Here is a 13,117-nt window from a genome sequence, read left to right as displayed (position 1 = left end):
AGTAAGTACCTCCAGCAAATAAGACACAATCTACTAGAATTTAATACAGAAACAGTGCCCTCAATATAGGATCTCACTCCACTCTACCCACAATTTAGGGGCTCACACCACTGAACTTGTGCTTCCTTACCCTGCAGATAAAGAAATACAATATATATTAACATTAGCAAAAAATATGGTGGCTGAATACACTCAACCCACATGTGAAGTGAATAATTTATAACTCCTCTCATCACTCAACCCTCAAATACATAGATGAATCCACAATGAACTCTGAACAGACCCTGCACAAAACCAAACCATTAAGCAAAACACTCAATATTGCTCACCAACACTCAACCCACATATAGGGAACTCACATCACTCAGCAACCCTCCCATATCTGATAATATGGGGCTTCAATATTGTTGTTGGTAGATTCCATTGGTCAAGAAACCAGCCGTCACTAGCAGAGCTAGGCAAATTCTTAATGGACAACATTCTATTTCTCACCATCTGGATTACAGATTTAATAACCACCTCTTCAGGCTTAAATTCTTTGTTAAAAACATGATTATTTCTCTCAATCTAGATGTGGTAAATAGAGCACAAGAAAGCATTACTAAGAACATTAGCCCTCAGAGATTTACCCTTGGCCTCCTTCGTAGCATATGTAGCAATATCAGGCCAATCCAAAACAGGCCACTTTATGTTGCATTTGACTTCAATAGCACCCCAAACTCTATTGGTAAAAATGCACTTAAAAAAGAGATGGGAATGACTTTCCCAGGGTCAAGGCAGAAAGGGCATTATAAATGAGGAGCTAAACCAAACAGAAGTAACTGATCACCAGTATACAGTCCGTTATGGATAGCTACCCAGACAATGAAACTGACTTTAGGAATCCTATGAGGGCCCCAAAGGAGTTTATGCCAATCCACTCTACCAAAACTATGTCTCCAATGATTCCAAGCCGAGTGAATGGAAAACTGACCATCAGTAGTAAGTTTCCAGATAACCTGGTCACACTTGGAAGGGTTAGGTTTGCAGCATTCAGGAGTTGATGAGATCAACTCCTGAATTTCCCAAGAATTAGGAATAGGCCACTTCCAAGAATGACCATCGATGATTTGACTGACTTTGGCCTCACTATTGAGGCAAGAATCATACATAATCTTGTCCCCAAACTTATTCCATAGAGGACCAAGTGGGTGCCAATTGTCATACCATAGGAAGGTAGAATCACCACAACCAATTTAGTGATTAATTAGAGGAGACATCCAGTCCCTAAGAGACAATATTTTTCTCCAAACCCAGGAAGGGTCAGGGGGGATTTTGACTCTCCAAAAAATTTTTTTTTTTTGGGTGGGTAAGTAATAAAATTAAAAAAACAGAAAATACACAGCTACAAGGGGCATGCCCCAAGACCTAACCATAACTATACAAGCAAGGCAACCAACAGAGCCGACAACCCAAGAAAACCGAAGCTAACCACAAACAAACAAGAAAAACACGACTAAAGACAAAATGAATTCAAAGCTAATAATTGAATGGAGAAAAAACCAAACAATTAAAAACTAAGAAAATCATGACAAAGCACTTTACAACTGTGGATCAAATCAGAACCAGAATTTAAAGATATGTTCATGAACCCCATACCATCAATATGTGGGTCATGAACATAATCCATAAACTCAAGAACCAGACAACAACCAAAACAGCATGTGTCCCTAACACAACCCGTAGGGATAGGCCAAAAAATAACACTAAACATAGCCATTACAAAAATATAGGATGCCCAATAACTAATAAAACTTTCATCACACTAGAGGCGCTTGGAGCAGCCATCACCATGCGCTGCCATGTTCCAGTCTTTAGTATAACCTGTCCAAAGAGCACAGGAACATGAGTACAAGAAAATGCAGCACAAAAAAAATGAGGAATTTCCAAACAGATCCAGCACGCTTGTAAAAGAACACAATATATAAACTAATTTCACTCGGCCCTCTTATTAGATTCTCACACCACTCAAACATCCACTCTTTCGAATACCCTGCCAAGTGAGAAAAGGCAGAATCACTTCGAACACTCCATGCACTCAATATATGATCTCCCATCACTTAACCCACAAGATATATTCTCACAGCAACCATGTACTACTTTGTCCAGACAACCTGCATGTAAAACAATAAGCAGTAATAGAAAATTGTTAGCCACACACATTTGGTCAATGATTTGGTAGGGTCATATATGCTCACAAACTCTCAACACACAAAGGTAAACACTCAGCTCACAATAGACCAGCAGTCAGCTCACAAGACCTGCAAAATGAGCAAACAATGAGATAAACCCTCAGTTCATGCTCACTGTCACTCGACCCACTTGTATTGAACTCCCATCACTCAGCTGGTTCTGTGATTGCTTTAGAATTGAGGATGGAATCCTCCAGGTTTGCAGGAACCAACTGTCACTAGAGTGCCTAGCAATGTTAGTGATAGACATCACACGAAATCTTATCATATCCACAAGACATTTAAAAATAATCTCCTTAGGCACGAAATCTTTTTTGAAAACTCTATTATTTCTAGCAATCCATATATGATATATAGTACAAGTAAAAGCCAACTTAATAATAATGGCTTTAATTGATTTCCCTTTAGCAGATAAAGCCACATACTTCGTAACCTCAGGCCACTGTACCACAGGCCAAGAGACATTTAGCATGGTTAGAATACTGGACCAGATTTTAGATGAGAAGGGGCAAACAAAAAAAAGATGATTATGATTTTCACAAGGGTCCTTGCAAAACACACAATCAACAGATTGAGGAAAGCCAATAAAGCTCCTGGACCTGATGGTTACTCTGTCGATTTCTTTAGAAAGTCTTGGAGTGTGGTCGGTGATGAGGTTGTGAGTGCCATTAAATCTTTCTTCTCGTCTGGCAAGCTTCTCCAAGAGCTTAATAGTACAACTATTGCTCTTATCCCCAAGGTTCCTAATGTTGAGAGAGTGAGTGAGTATAGACCCATTTCTTGCTGTAATACATTTTACAAGTGCATCTCTAAGATAATTGCTGAGAGAATTAAGGGGGTGCTTCCTACTCTTATTGACCCTGTGCAGTCAGCGTTTGTCCAGGGTAGGAGAATCTCTGATAACATCTTTTTGTCTCAAGAGATTATGAGAGGGTATGACAAAAACTCTCCTACTCCTAGATGTACTATGAAAGTGGACATAATGAAAGCATAAGATAATGTTAGATGGGATTTTATTCTTGACTCGCTCAAAGCCATGGGGTTCCCCCCGAATATTGTTTTGTGGGTTAAAGCCTGCATTACTAGCCCCTCGTTCTCTATTTGTATAAATCAGAGTTTACATGGGTATTTTAAAGGTGCTAGAGGTCTTAGGCAAGGGGACCCTCTGTCCCCCTACCTTTTTGTGATTGGCATGGAGATTCTTGCCAGAATCTTAGCTGAGAAGTCTTCTCTCCCTGATTTCAAATTTCATTGGAGGTGTGAGAAGACTAAGATAGTCAACCTCTACTTTGCAGACGACTTGATGATTTTTGGTAAAGGTGATCTTTTCACTGTTAGGGCCATCAAAGAGGGGCTTAATGAATTTCAGTGGCTTTCTGGGCTGTCACCTAGCCCCAGCAAAAGCCATATTTTCTTTTCGGGTTGTGAGAGAAAACTTAGATTTGAGTGCTAGAATTTGGATCTGAAGGATAGGGGGACCCAGTAGATCCAAATTCTAGCACTCAGATCTGGTTGTGAATTTGATATAGACTCCAGTTTTTAAAACATTTTTCAAAAATTTTGGTTTCATTTTCAGATTTTATTTTAGTCTCCAAAATACTTATGATTTTAATGTCCTCTTTATGCACTAGATCAAAAATCTCTTTATGTTTACAAGGGTCATTGAACCCTCTAATATTCCATGCTGCAAATTTAATCGACATGACTAAATCAAACTCGATAGAGCGGAGTTTGGTTTTTGGTTGTACGCTCGAGCGGACCTTATTGCACCCGAGCGGGGTTTACACACTCCCAGTATTTCGTGCCTCTGTAAAACTTCTGCAGGTGTGTTTTTCATGCTCGAGCGGGTTTATTTACGCTTGAGTGGGTCGCGCTCGAGCGGGTGTGTTGGCGCTCGAGCGGGTAGTGCTTTGTCTGTGAAAGTTCTGGAAAAGGGAAATCTACGCTCGAGCGGACTGGTTTACGCGCTCGAGCGGATGTACTTTATTCTTGTGTCTTGACGCTCGAGCGGGCCTTCTTACGCTCGAGCGTATCCAGATTTTTGTTCTTGACGCTCGAGCGTTCTACTCTCCGCTTGAGCGGGTATGTCGTATATCAGTTGGCATGGGCGTTATAAAATCACTTTTTACATTCTCTCTCTCTCTCTCTTACTTTCTAAAAACACTTTTTGAGAGCTTCTCTCTCTAGGATCTCCCTTCTCTCTAGGGTTTGATCTAGTTAGAGGGTCCCCCTATCCTTCGACTTTTGTAAAAAGTGTGTTGATCGTCGAGGGCTTCGTTTTGATCCGAGAATATTGGTGTTTGGAGCATTTTTGTCTTCTTCTCCTTCTCCGATTGAGCTCTAACTTCGAGGTAGGGATATCCTACTCCATTTTATGAGCTTTGTCTTTGAATTTTGGTATTTCGATATGTTGGGGGTTGTTGGGTGATTTCGAGAAAGTTTGGGGTCATTGGGTAATTTTCAAAAGAGGGGTTCTCAAAGTTTAAAACCTTTTAGTATGTAATACATTGGAAAATGGAACCTTAGGGTTGGTGTTGTAATTATGGGAAAAAGCCCTAATTGTGGATAAATTAATTTGTGAAATTAATTCTGAGAAATGAGAAATTGAATTGAAAATGTTGAGACTGGGAATGTGTGGGATTAAAGGGTGTAGTTGGATCATTTATAACTCACCTAGTTGAAATGTTGATATTGTATCCATTTGGTGCATTTATTTTCTGTTTAAAAATAACTGTTTTAGGCTATCAGTGGGGGATAGTCTTGATTGTCGTAGACAATGCATGATGATTTGGCAAACTAAAACTAATCAATTGAGTAAGCCATTGAATATGGTGGTTCGTACAACACAACACTAAAATGTGTATTGATTGATTGAATTTGTATATGATAATTGTTTCTATACATTGTATTGTGTGGGAGGAGATGGGGGATGTACTCCACGATTTATTGGAAGATAGGGGATGGACCTCTAAGCTGGATTTCGTGTGACATTGATACAACACTACAATGTGTATCAAGTGTGGATTATGGAAGTGTTTGAATTGATTTGATATAGCACTAAAATGTATATCGTTATCAATTGTGAAGTATAGAAGTATTTCTATGTTATATTGATACAGCATCAAAATGTGTATCCGTCATGAGTTCCAAAAGTGTTTTAAAGATGGATCATAATTCCATTAAGTTATTTGGCTAGGTTCTGAGCCTTGTTTTCAAACTCAAAGCTGAAAGGGAGTGTGAAGTGAAATGTAACATGGACTTGAGGGTCATGAAACTGTGATGTGTTATAAGTGGAAATATCAGTGTGGGCCATCTATCGAATGCTGTTATTTTTGTCATTGTTCATAGTTGGTTTAGTATATTTCTACTGGGCTGTGGCTCACCCTATATGGGACATTATTTTTAGGTACAGGTAGCATGCCACCTCCAAGGACATAGCTTGGGAGGCTAGAGGCAGACAGGCTGCTTTTGTTGTTTGCTTTCTTTTGATGTATTACATGTAAATTCAAGCCAAGGGCTTAATATGTTTTGGGTTAGCACTCTTCTTTTATTGTAACCAAGTGTTAACTTGGATAGCTGTAAGCCCGTAGGGCATTTGCTTTTGTTGTTAACATGTAATACTTTTGTAAGAACTACTCTGATTAATGGAAAGATGGTGATTTTTTTATATCATTGCATGTCTAAAATGATGGGTTTTACGTATTATTATGAGGGCGTTACAACTTGGTATCAGAGCGTACCGGGTTCGAATACTTTGGGTACGTGGGAAGTGATTAGTATCACAATGGGTTTGTCTCGCTTGTTAGAGACTTATGTGTGACATTATGTGTTTGTTGGATAACATGTTTATGTGACTACTTGGGTATGAGATTTAGTTTCCAGGATGTTGATTGGATCTTTAGGTTTCTGTGAGTCTTGTTGGAAAAGCACTTGATCAATGCTTTTTCTAACCGGAACTCTAGTAACGCCTCGGGACTATCATTATCCGGAAATGAAATTCGTAAGTGCTTATGTGTTTATGTGCTGACGTGGAGTGAATTACAGTTGTCTATGTATTAGGACGCGAGTGTTTAGTTTTGGCACATTGATGAATGCGCTAACGTTCTTTGTTATCTTTATTAGGGTGTCAGGACAGGGAAGAGGTGGTAGACGCGGCAGATATGGTAGGCAGGAGATAGCCTTACCAGATGATGTTCCGGCACAGCAGGAGGGGGTTGGCCAGGCCAATGTGGCCGAGCCAGCAGGTCAGGAGGCTATGGGCGGCTTAGCCCGGGGGATAGCCGATGCTTTGAGGGAGTCTGTGGGCATTTTCAGAGCTGAGAACCCAGTTCAGGCTCCAGTGCAAGCCCAGGTTGTTGAGGCAGGGCCTTCCTTCTTGAAAAGGGAGTTCTTCCGGTCTAACCCGAACGAGTTTATTGGGGATCCGAAGGAGCCACTGAAGGCTGGCGAGTGGTTAGAGCAAATGAGTAAGACGTTCGAGTTGCTTGGCATCGAGGACGAAGCGTTGAAAGTGACCTTAGCATCCTTCCAGCTAAAAGGGGGTGCGGGTCAGTGGTGGAAATACATGAGGGGCCGTATTGCTGGCACGTGGGAGGCTTTTGTGGAGGCTTTTCAGGAGAAGTATTTATCTCCAGCAGTCAGGTAGAAGCTGAGGGACCAGTTCTGTCAGCTTTTGCAGTTGAGTTCTTCAGTAGCCGAGTATGAGGCTTCTTTTACTAGCTTGTCCAGGTTCGCACCTGAACTTGTGGCGTCCGAGGAACGCCGCTGTATCGAGTTCGAGAAGTGGTTGAGGCGCGGCCTCAAGATGAGAGTTGGAGGTTCAATGATCCGAGACTATGGGCACTTGGTTGATGCTGCAGCCCATATGGAGATCATGATGCAAGAAGAGAAGGGACAAAGAGGCTCCAAGAGGAGTTAGGATGGTCAGGGTGATGGCAGGAGACAGAGGGGTGCTAACCCTCAGCAGTCTCAGGGGGGTGTTGCAAGATCGACCTTTCCAGTGCCGAGTGCAGGCTCGGGGAGAGGCAATCAAGGAGATTTCACCTGTTACAAGTGTGGTCAGTTGGGCCACAAGGCTTCGGTTTGCCCACAGAGGGGAGGAGGTCAGAGAGCTGCTTCATCTTCAGCTAGACCGTAGAGCCAGAGTCAGGGCAGGGGCCAGCCCTTGTCTTGTTATCAGTGTGGTCAGCCTGGGCACCTGAATAGGTTCTGCCCACAGTTAAGTGCCACTTTGGGCACGCCTGGTTCTAGGCAGACGCAGGGTTTTCAGCCAGCTCAGTCTGTGTAGGCCTCGAGGGCCAATCCGGGAGCTTCGTCGTCCCAGTCTGTGCAGCAGTCGTTTGCTCCGAGGGGTGAGGAGCTGGATCAGGGACCTATAGGGCATGTGTATGCTGTTACTGTGCAGGATCTTGTACCTGCTCCTTCAGTCGTGAGAGGTACCTTCTTGTTTTGCAACTCGGTTGCTAGTGTATTGATTGATACGGGTGCATCTCATTCTTTTGTATCTGCTGCATTTGCATCTGTTTTGGGATTGGAGTTGGCACAGTTAGCATCTCCAATTTGTGTAATGTCACCTATTGGGGGTGAGTTGATTTTGAAACAGGAATGTAGGGGTTGTGATATAGAGGTTGCCGATCGCCGGCTTCCGTTTCCTTTTGTAGTGATGCCCATGTCGGGATTCGATGGTATTTTGGGTATGGACTGGCTATCGTCATACCGGGCTGTAATTGATTGCTACCGCCAGAGGGTCACAGTTTGTACCTTGAGCGAGGAGTGTTTCCATTTCTTGGGGGATCAGGTTGGTAGTGTGTTGCCACCGGTGTATGATCCGCGAGGACGGAGTGAGCTTAGTGGTCTTCTTGCTAGCTTTACGAGTGGTGAGTGTGAGGAGACCCAGATTGTATTGCCGAGAGTGGTTTGTGAGTACTCGGACGTCTTTCTCGAGGATCTCATTAGCTTGCCACCTCATCGAGAGATTGAGTTCTCTATTGATTTAGTGCCCGACACGGCGCCGATTTCTATCGCACCTTATCATTTTGCCCCAGCCGAGTTAGTTGAGTTAAAGGTTCAACTCCAAGAGTTGCTAGATAAGGGCTTTATTTGCCCAAGTGTTTCGCCGTGGAGAGCACCGGTCCTCTTTGCTAAAAAGAAAGATGGTGCCTTGAGATTGTGTATCGACTACCGGAAGTTGAATCGGGCTACGGTCAAGAATAAGTACCCTATGCCCGGTATAGATGATCTGTTTGACCAGTTGAAGGGTTCCCGTTGTTTCTCTAAGATAGACTTGAGATCGGGTTACCACCAGTTGAGGGTCAGGGACGAGGATATTCCGAAGATGACATTCCGTACGCGGTATGGCCACTATGAGTTTCTGGTGATGCCGTTTGGGCTCACCAATGCACCGACAGTCTTTATGGATTTGATGAACCGGATCTTTTGGGAATTCTTAGACCGTTTTGTAGTCATTTTCATGGACGACATTCTGATTTATTCGCCTTCAGAGGAGGAGCACGAGGAACACTTGAGAGTGGTGCTTGAATTACTTAGAGCCCATAGGCTGTATGCCAAGTTTGGGAAATGTGAGTTCTGGCTAGGGGAAGTCAAGTTCTTAGACCATGTGGTATCCGGGGAAGGGGTGTCTGTTGATACATCCAAGATTGAGGCAGTGCAGGATTAGGCACAGCCTAAGAGCGTTTTTGAGATCAGCAGTTTTCTGGGATTAGCTGGGTATTACCGCCGGTTTGTGAAGGATTTCTCCAGGTTAGCTTCGTCGTTGACTAGACTGACTTGGAAGGGAGTCAAATTTGTATGGAGTGAGACTTGTGAAAAATTGTTCCAAGAGTTGAAAGTTAGATTGACCACCGCTCCGGTCTTGATTATTCCAGAGAGAGGGTTGGGTTATGCGGTTTATTGTGATGCCTCACGAGAGGATTTGGGTTGTGTGTTGATGCAAGACGGGAAAGTAGTTACCTATGGCTCACGTCAGTTGAAAATACACGAGAAGAATTATCCTACACATGACCTAGAGCTAGCAGCAGTGATCTTTGCCTTGAAAATCTGGAGGCACTACCTTTATGGTGAGAGATTCGAGGTGTTCTCGGATTATAAGAGTCTGAAATATCTGTTTACACAGAAAGACTTGAACTTGAGGCAGAGGAGGTGGATAGAGTTTATTGAGGATTATGATTTTGAGTTATACTATCACCCGGGAAAGGCCAATGTAGTGACCGATGCCCTTAGCAGGAAATCCGTTAGTGATGTAGCTTGTATAGCCATCCGGGAGTGGAAGATGTTGGGTGCACTTGGCGAGTTTGATTTGCTTCTGGGCGAATCTGTTGAGGCTGCGGCCTTATTTTCTGTTGTTGCGCAGCCTACACTGGTGAGTCGAGTGTTAGAGGCACAGGGAGGTGATCTTGAGGTAGAATCCCTCCGAGAGAAGATCTCCAGTGGGAAGGTTGAGAAGTGTTTGACGGTGTATCCCGACCAGGGTGTGAGATACCGAGATCGTTTGTTTGTGCCGGAGTCTTGCCGAGAGGAGGTACTCGGAGAGTTCCACCATTCACGCCTTGCGGTGCATCCGGGAGGCACTAAGATGTATCGGGATTTGAGTCGCCAGTTTTGGTGGCGGGGTATGAAGAAGGATGTGGCGGTTTTCGTGTCTAAGTGCCTTACTTGTCAACAAGTGAAGGCCGAGCATCAGAGGCCAGCGGGTTTGTTACAGCCCTTGCCTATTGCCGAGTGAAAGTGGGAGCACGTCACTATGGACTTTGTTGTAGGTCTTCAGAGGACTCAGCGGGGTAGTGATGCTATTTGGGTGGTGGTAGACCGGTTGACTAAGTCGGCGCACTTCATTCCTATGCACATGAGAGATTCGGTAGATCATCTTGCCGACTTGTATATTCGGGACATAGTGAGGTTGCACGGGGTCCCAGTGACGATCGTCTCAGATAGAGATCCTCGTTTTACTGCTAGGTTGTGGCAGAGTTTGCAGAGTGCCATGGGCACTAAGTTGACCTTTAGTACGGCTTATCATCCTCAGACTGACGGGCAGTCCGAGCGTACTATTCAGATCCTTGAGGATATGCTTCGAGGTTGTGTCCTTGACTTTAGTGGGACGTGGGAGAGGCACTTGCCCCTGGTGGAGTTTGCTTACAACAACAGCTTTCAGTCGAGTATCGGTATGGCACCGTTTGAGGCCTTGTATGGTCGACCGTGTAGGTCTCCAGTTTGTTGGGCCGAGGTGGGTGATGCACCTTTGCTGGGTCCGGAGTTGGTGAGGGAAACGACGGAGAAAGTTGAGCTTATTCGTAGGAGGCTTGTTACAGCCCAGAGTCGTCAGAAATCTTATGCCGACCGTAGGAGGCGACCTTTGGTATTTGAGGTGGGTGATCATGTCTTTCTAAAGATATCACCAAGGCGGGGAGTGATGAGGTTTAGGAAGAGTGAGAAGTTGTCCCCTCGGTTTATTGGTCCTTTTGAGATCCTTGAGAGGATTGGCGAGGTTGCCTATCGTTTAGCTTTGCCGCCGCAGTTGTCCGGAGTTCATGACGTGTTTCATGTGAATATGCTTCGGAAGTATGAGCCGGATCCATCGCATGTATTAGATTGGACCGACTTAGAGGTTGATGAGAATGCCTCATATGAGGAGAGACCGGTTCGGGTCTTGGATAGGAGGGATCAAGTCTTGCGAGGCAAGACCATTCCCTTGGTAAAAGTCTTGTGGAAACATCACGGAGTGGAGGAAACCACCTGGGAATGTGAGTTGGAGGTCCGAGAGAAATATTCGGATCTATTTGTGGATGTTTGAGTATATGTTATATATTTTGTCGTATTGTTGGACCTTAAGAGTATTGAATATATCTAAGGTTGTAAAACATTATGCATGTTTTGGTTTAATCGTAGTATTTTGGAACTTGCCTTGAAATGGAAGTTTGGTATAACATTGCATATGTTGAATGTGTTATAGAAATGGAATAATATCATGAAAAAATGAATGTTATATGGAAATGGGAATCATGTATATTGTAAACTGTAGAAATGAAAAGGAAATGCATGTTGAAATGTATAAGTTGTGAAATGCCTCTTGACAAGAGATGGAATGACCGAGAAGGGTCGGGTTATTGAATGTTTAATGTAACATTGTTTAAAATGGAGAAAAACTTGTTCTTTTGAAAACTTGCACTTAATTTCGGGGATGAAATTCTTTCAAGGGGGGAGGTTATAGCGATTCCGAGCTTTACCCCTTGTTGTACAGTGATCTGGACTTGGTTCCGTGGATGTTAGCAATTGTGTATATCTTGTTTACATCCTTACGTACTTTGTATTTGAGTTATAGGATGTGTTCTGAACAGGTAGGTTGAGTTTTGGTCTCAAGTATAGTTGCCCAGGTTTTTGGTGTTACGCTCGAGCGGATCATTCTGCGCTCAAGCGGAGTTTGGTTTTTGGTTGTACGCTCGATCGGACCTTATTGCGCTTGAGCGGGGTTTACACACTCCCAGTATTTCGTGCCTCTGCAAAACTTCTGCAGGTGTGTTTTTCACGCTCAAGTGGGTTTATTTATGCTCGAGCGTGTGTGTTGGCGCTCGATCGGGTAGTGCTTTGTCTGTGAAAGTTCTAGAAGGGGAAATCTACGCTCGAGCGTACTGGTTTTCGCGCTCCAGCGGATGTACTTTATTCTTGTGTCTTGACGCTCGAGCGGGCCTTCTTGCGCTCGAGCGTATCCAGATTTTTGTCCTTGACGCTCGAGCATTCTACTCTCCGCTTGAGCGGGTATGTCGTATATCAGTTGGCAGCTGGGCGTTTTAAAATCACTTTTTACATTCTCTCTCTCTCTTACTTTCTAAAAACACTTTTTGAGAGCTTCTCTCTCTAGGATCTCCCTTCTCTCTAGGGTTTGATCTAGTTAGAGGGTCCCCCTATCCTTTGGCTTTTGTAAAAAGTGTGTTGATCGTCGAGGGCTTCGTTTTGATCTGAGAATCTTGGTGTTTGGAGCATTTTCGTCTTCTTCTCCTTCTCCGATTGAGCTCTAACTTCGAGGTAGGGATATCCTACTCCATTTTATGAGCTTTGTCTTTGAATTTTGGTATTTCGATATGTTGGGGGTTGTTGGGTGATTTCGAGAAAGTTTGGGGTCATTGGGTAATTTTCAAAAGAGGGTTCTCAAAGTTTAAAACCTTTTAGTATGTAATACATTGGAAAATGGAAAACTTAGGGTTGGTGTTGTAATTATGGGAAAAAGCCCTAATTGTGGATAAATTAATTCGTGAAATTAATTCTGAGAAATGAGAAATTGAATTGAAAATGTTGAGACTGGGAATGTGTGGGATTAAAGGGTACAGTTGGATCATTTATCACTCACCTAGTTGAAATGTTGATATTGTATCCATTTGGTGCATTTATTTTCTATTTAGAAATAACTGTTTTGGGCTATCGGTGGAGGATAGTCTTGATTGTCGTAGACAATGCATGATGATTTGGCAAACTAAAACTAATCAATTGAGTAAGCCATTGAATATGGTGGTTGGTACAACACAACACTAAAATGTGTATTGATTGATTGAATTTGTATATGATAATTGTTTCTATACATTGTATTGTGTGGGAGGAGATGGGGGATGTACTCCACGGTTTATTGGAAGATGAGAGATGGACCACTAAACCGGATTTCGTGTGACATTGATACAACACTACAATGTGTATCAAGTGTGGATTATGGAAGTGTTTGAATTGATTTGATATAGCACTAAAATGTATATCGTTATCAATTGTGAAGTATAGAAGTATTTCTATGTTATATTGATACAGCATCAAAATGTGTATCTGTCATGAGTTCCAAAAGTGTTTTAAAGATGGATCATAATTCCATTAAGTTATTTGGCTAGGTTCTG

This window comes from Camellia sinensis, chromosome 8, assembly GCF_055761805.1.
Source record: "Camellia sinensis isolate YWXY chromosome 8, ASM5576180v1, whole genome shotgun sequence".
Lineage (NCBI taxonomy): Eukaryota > Viridiplantae > Streptophyta > Magnoliopsida > Ericales > Theaceae > Camellia > Camellia sinensis.
Note: the sequence above shows the minus strand (reverse complement) of the source record.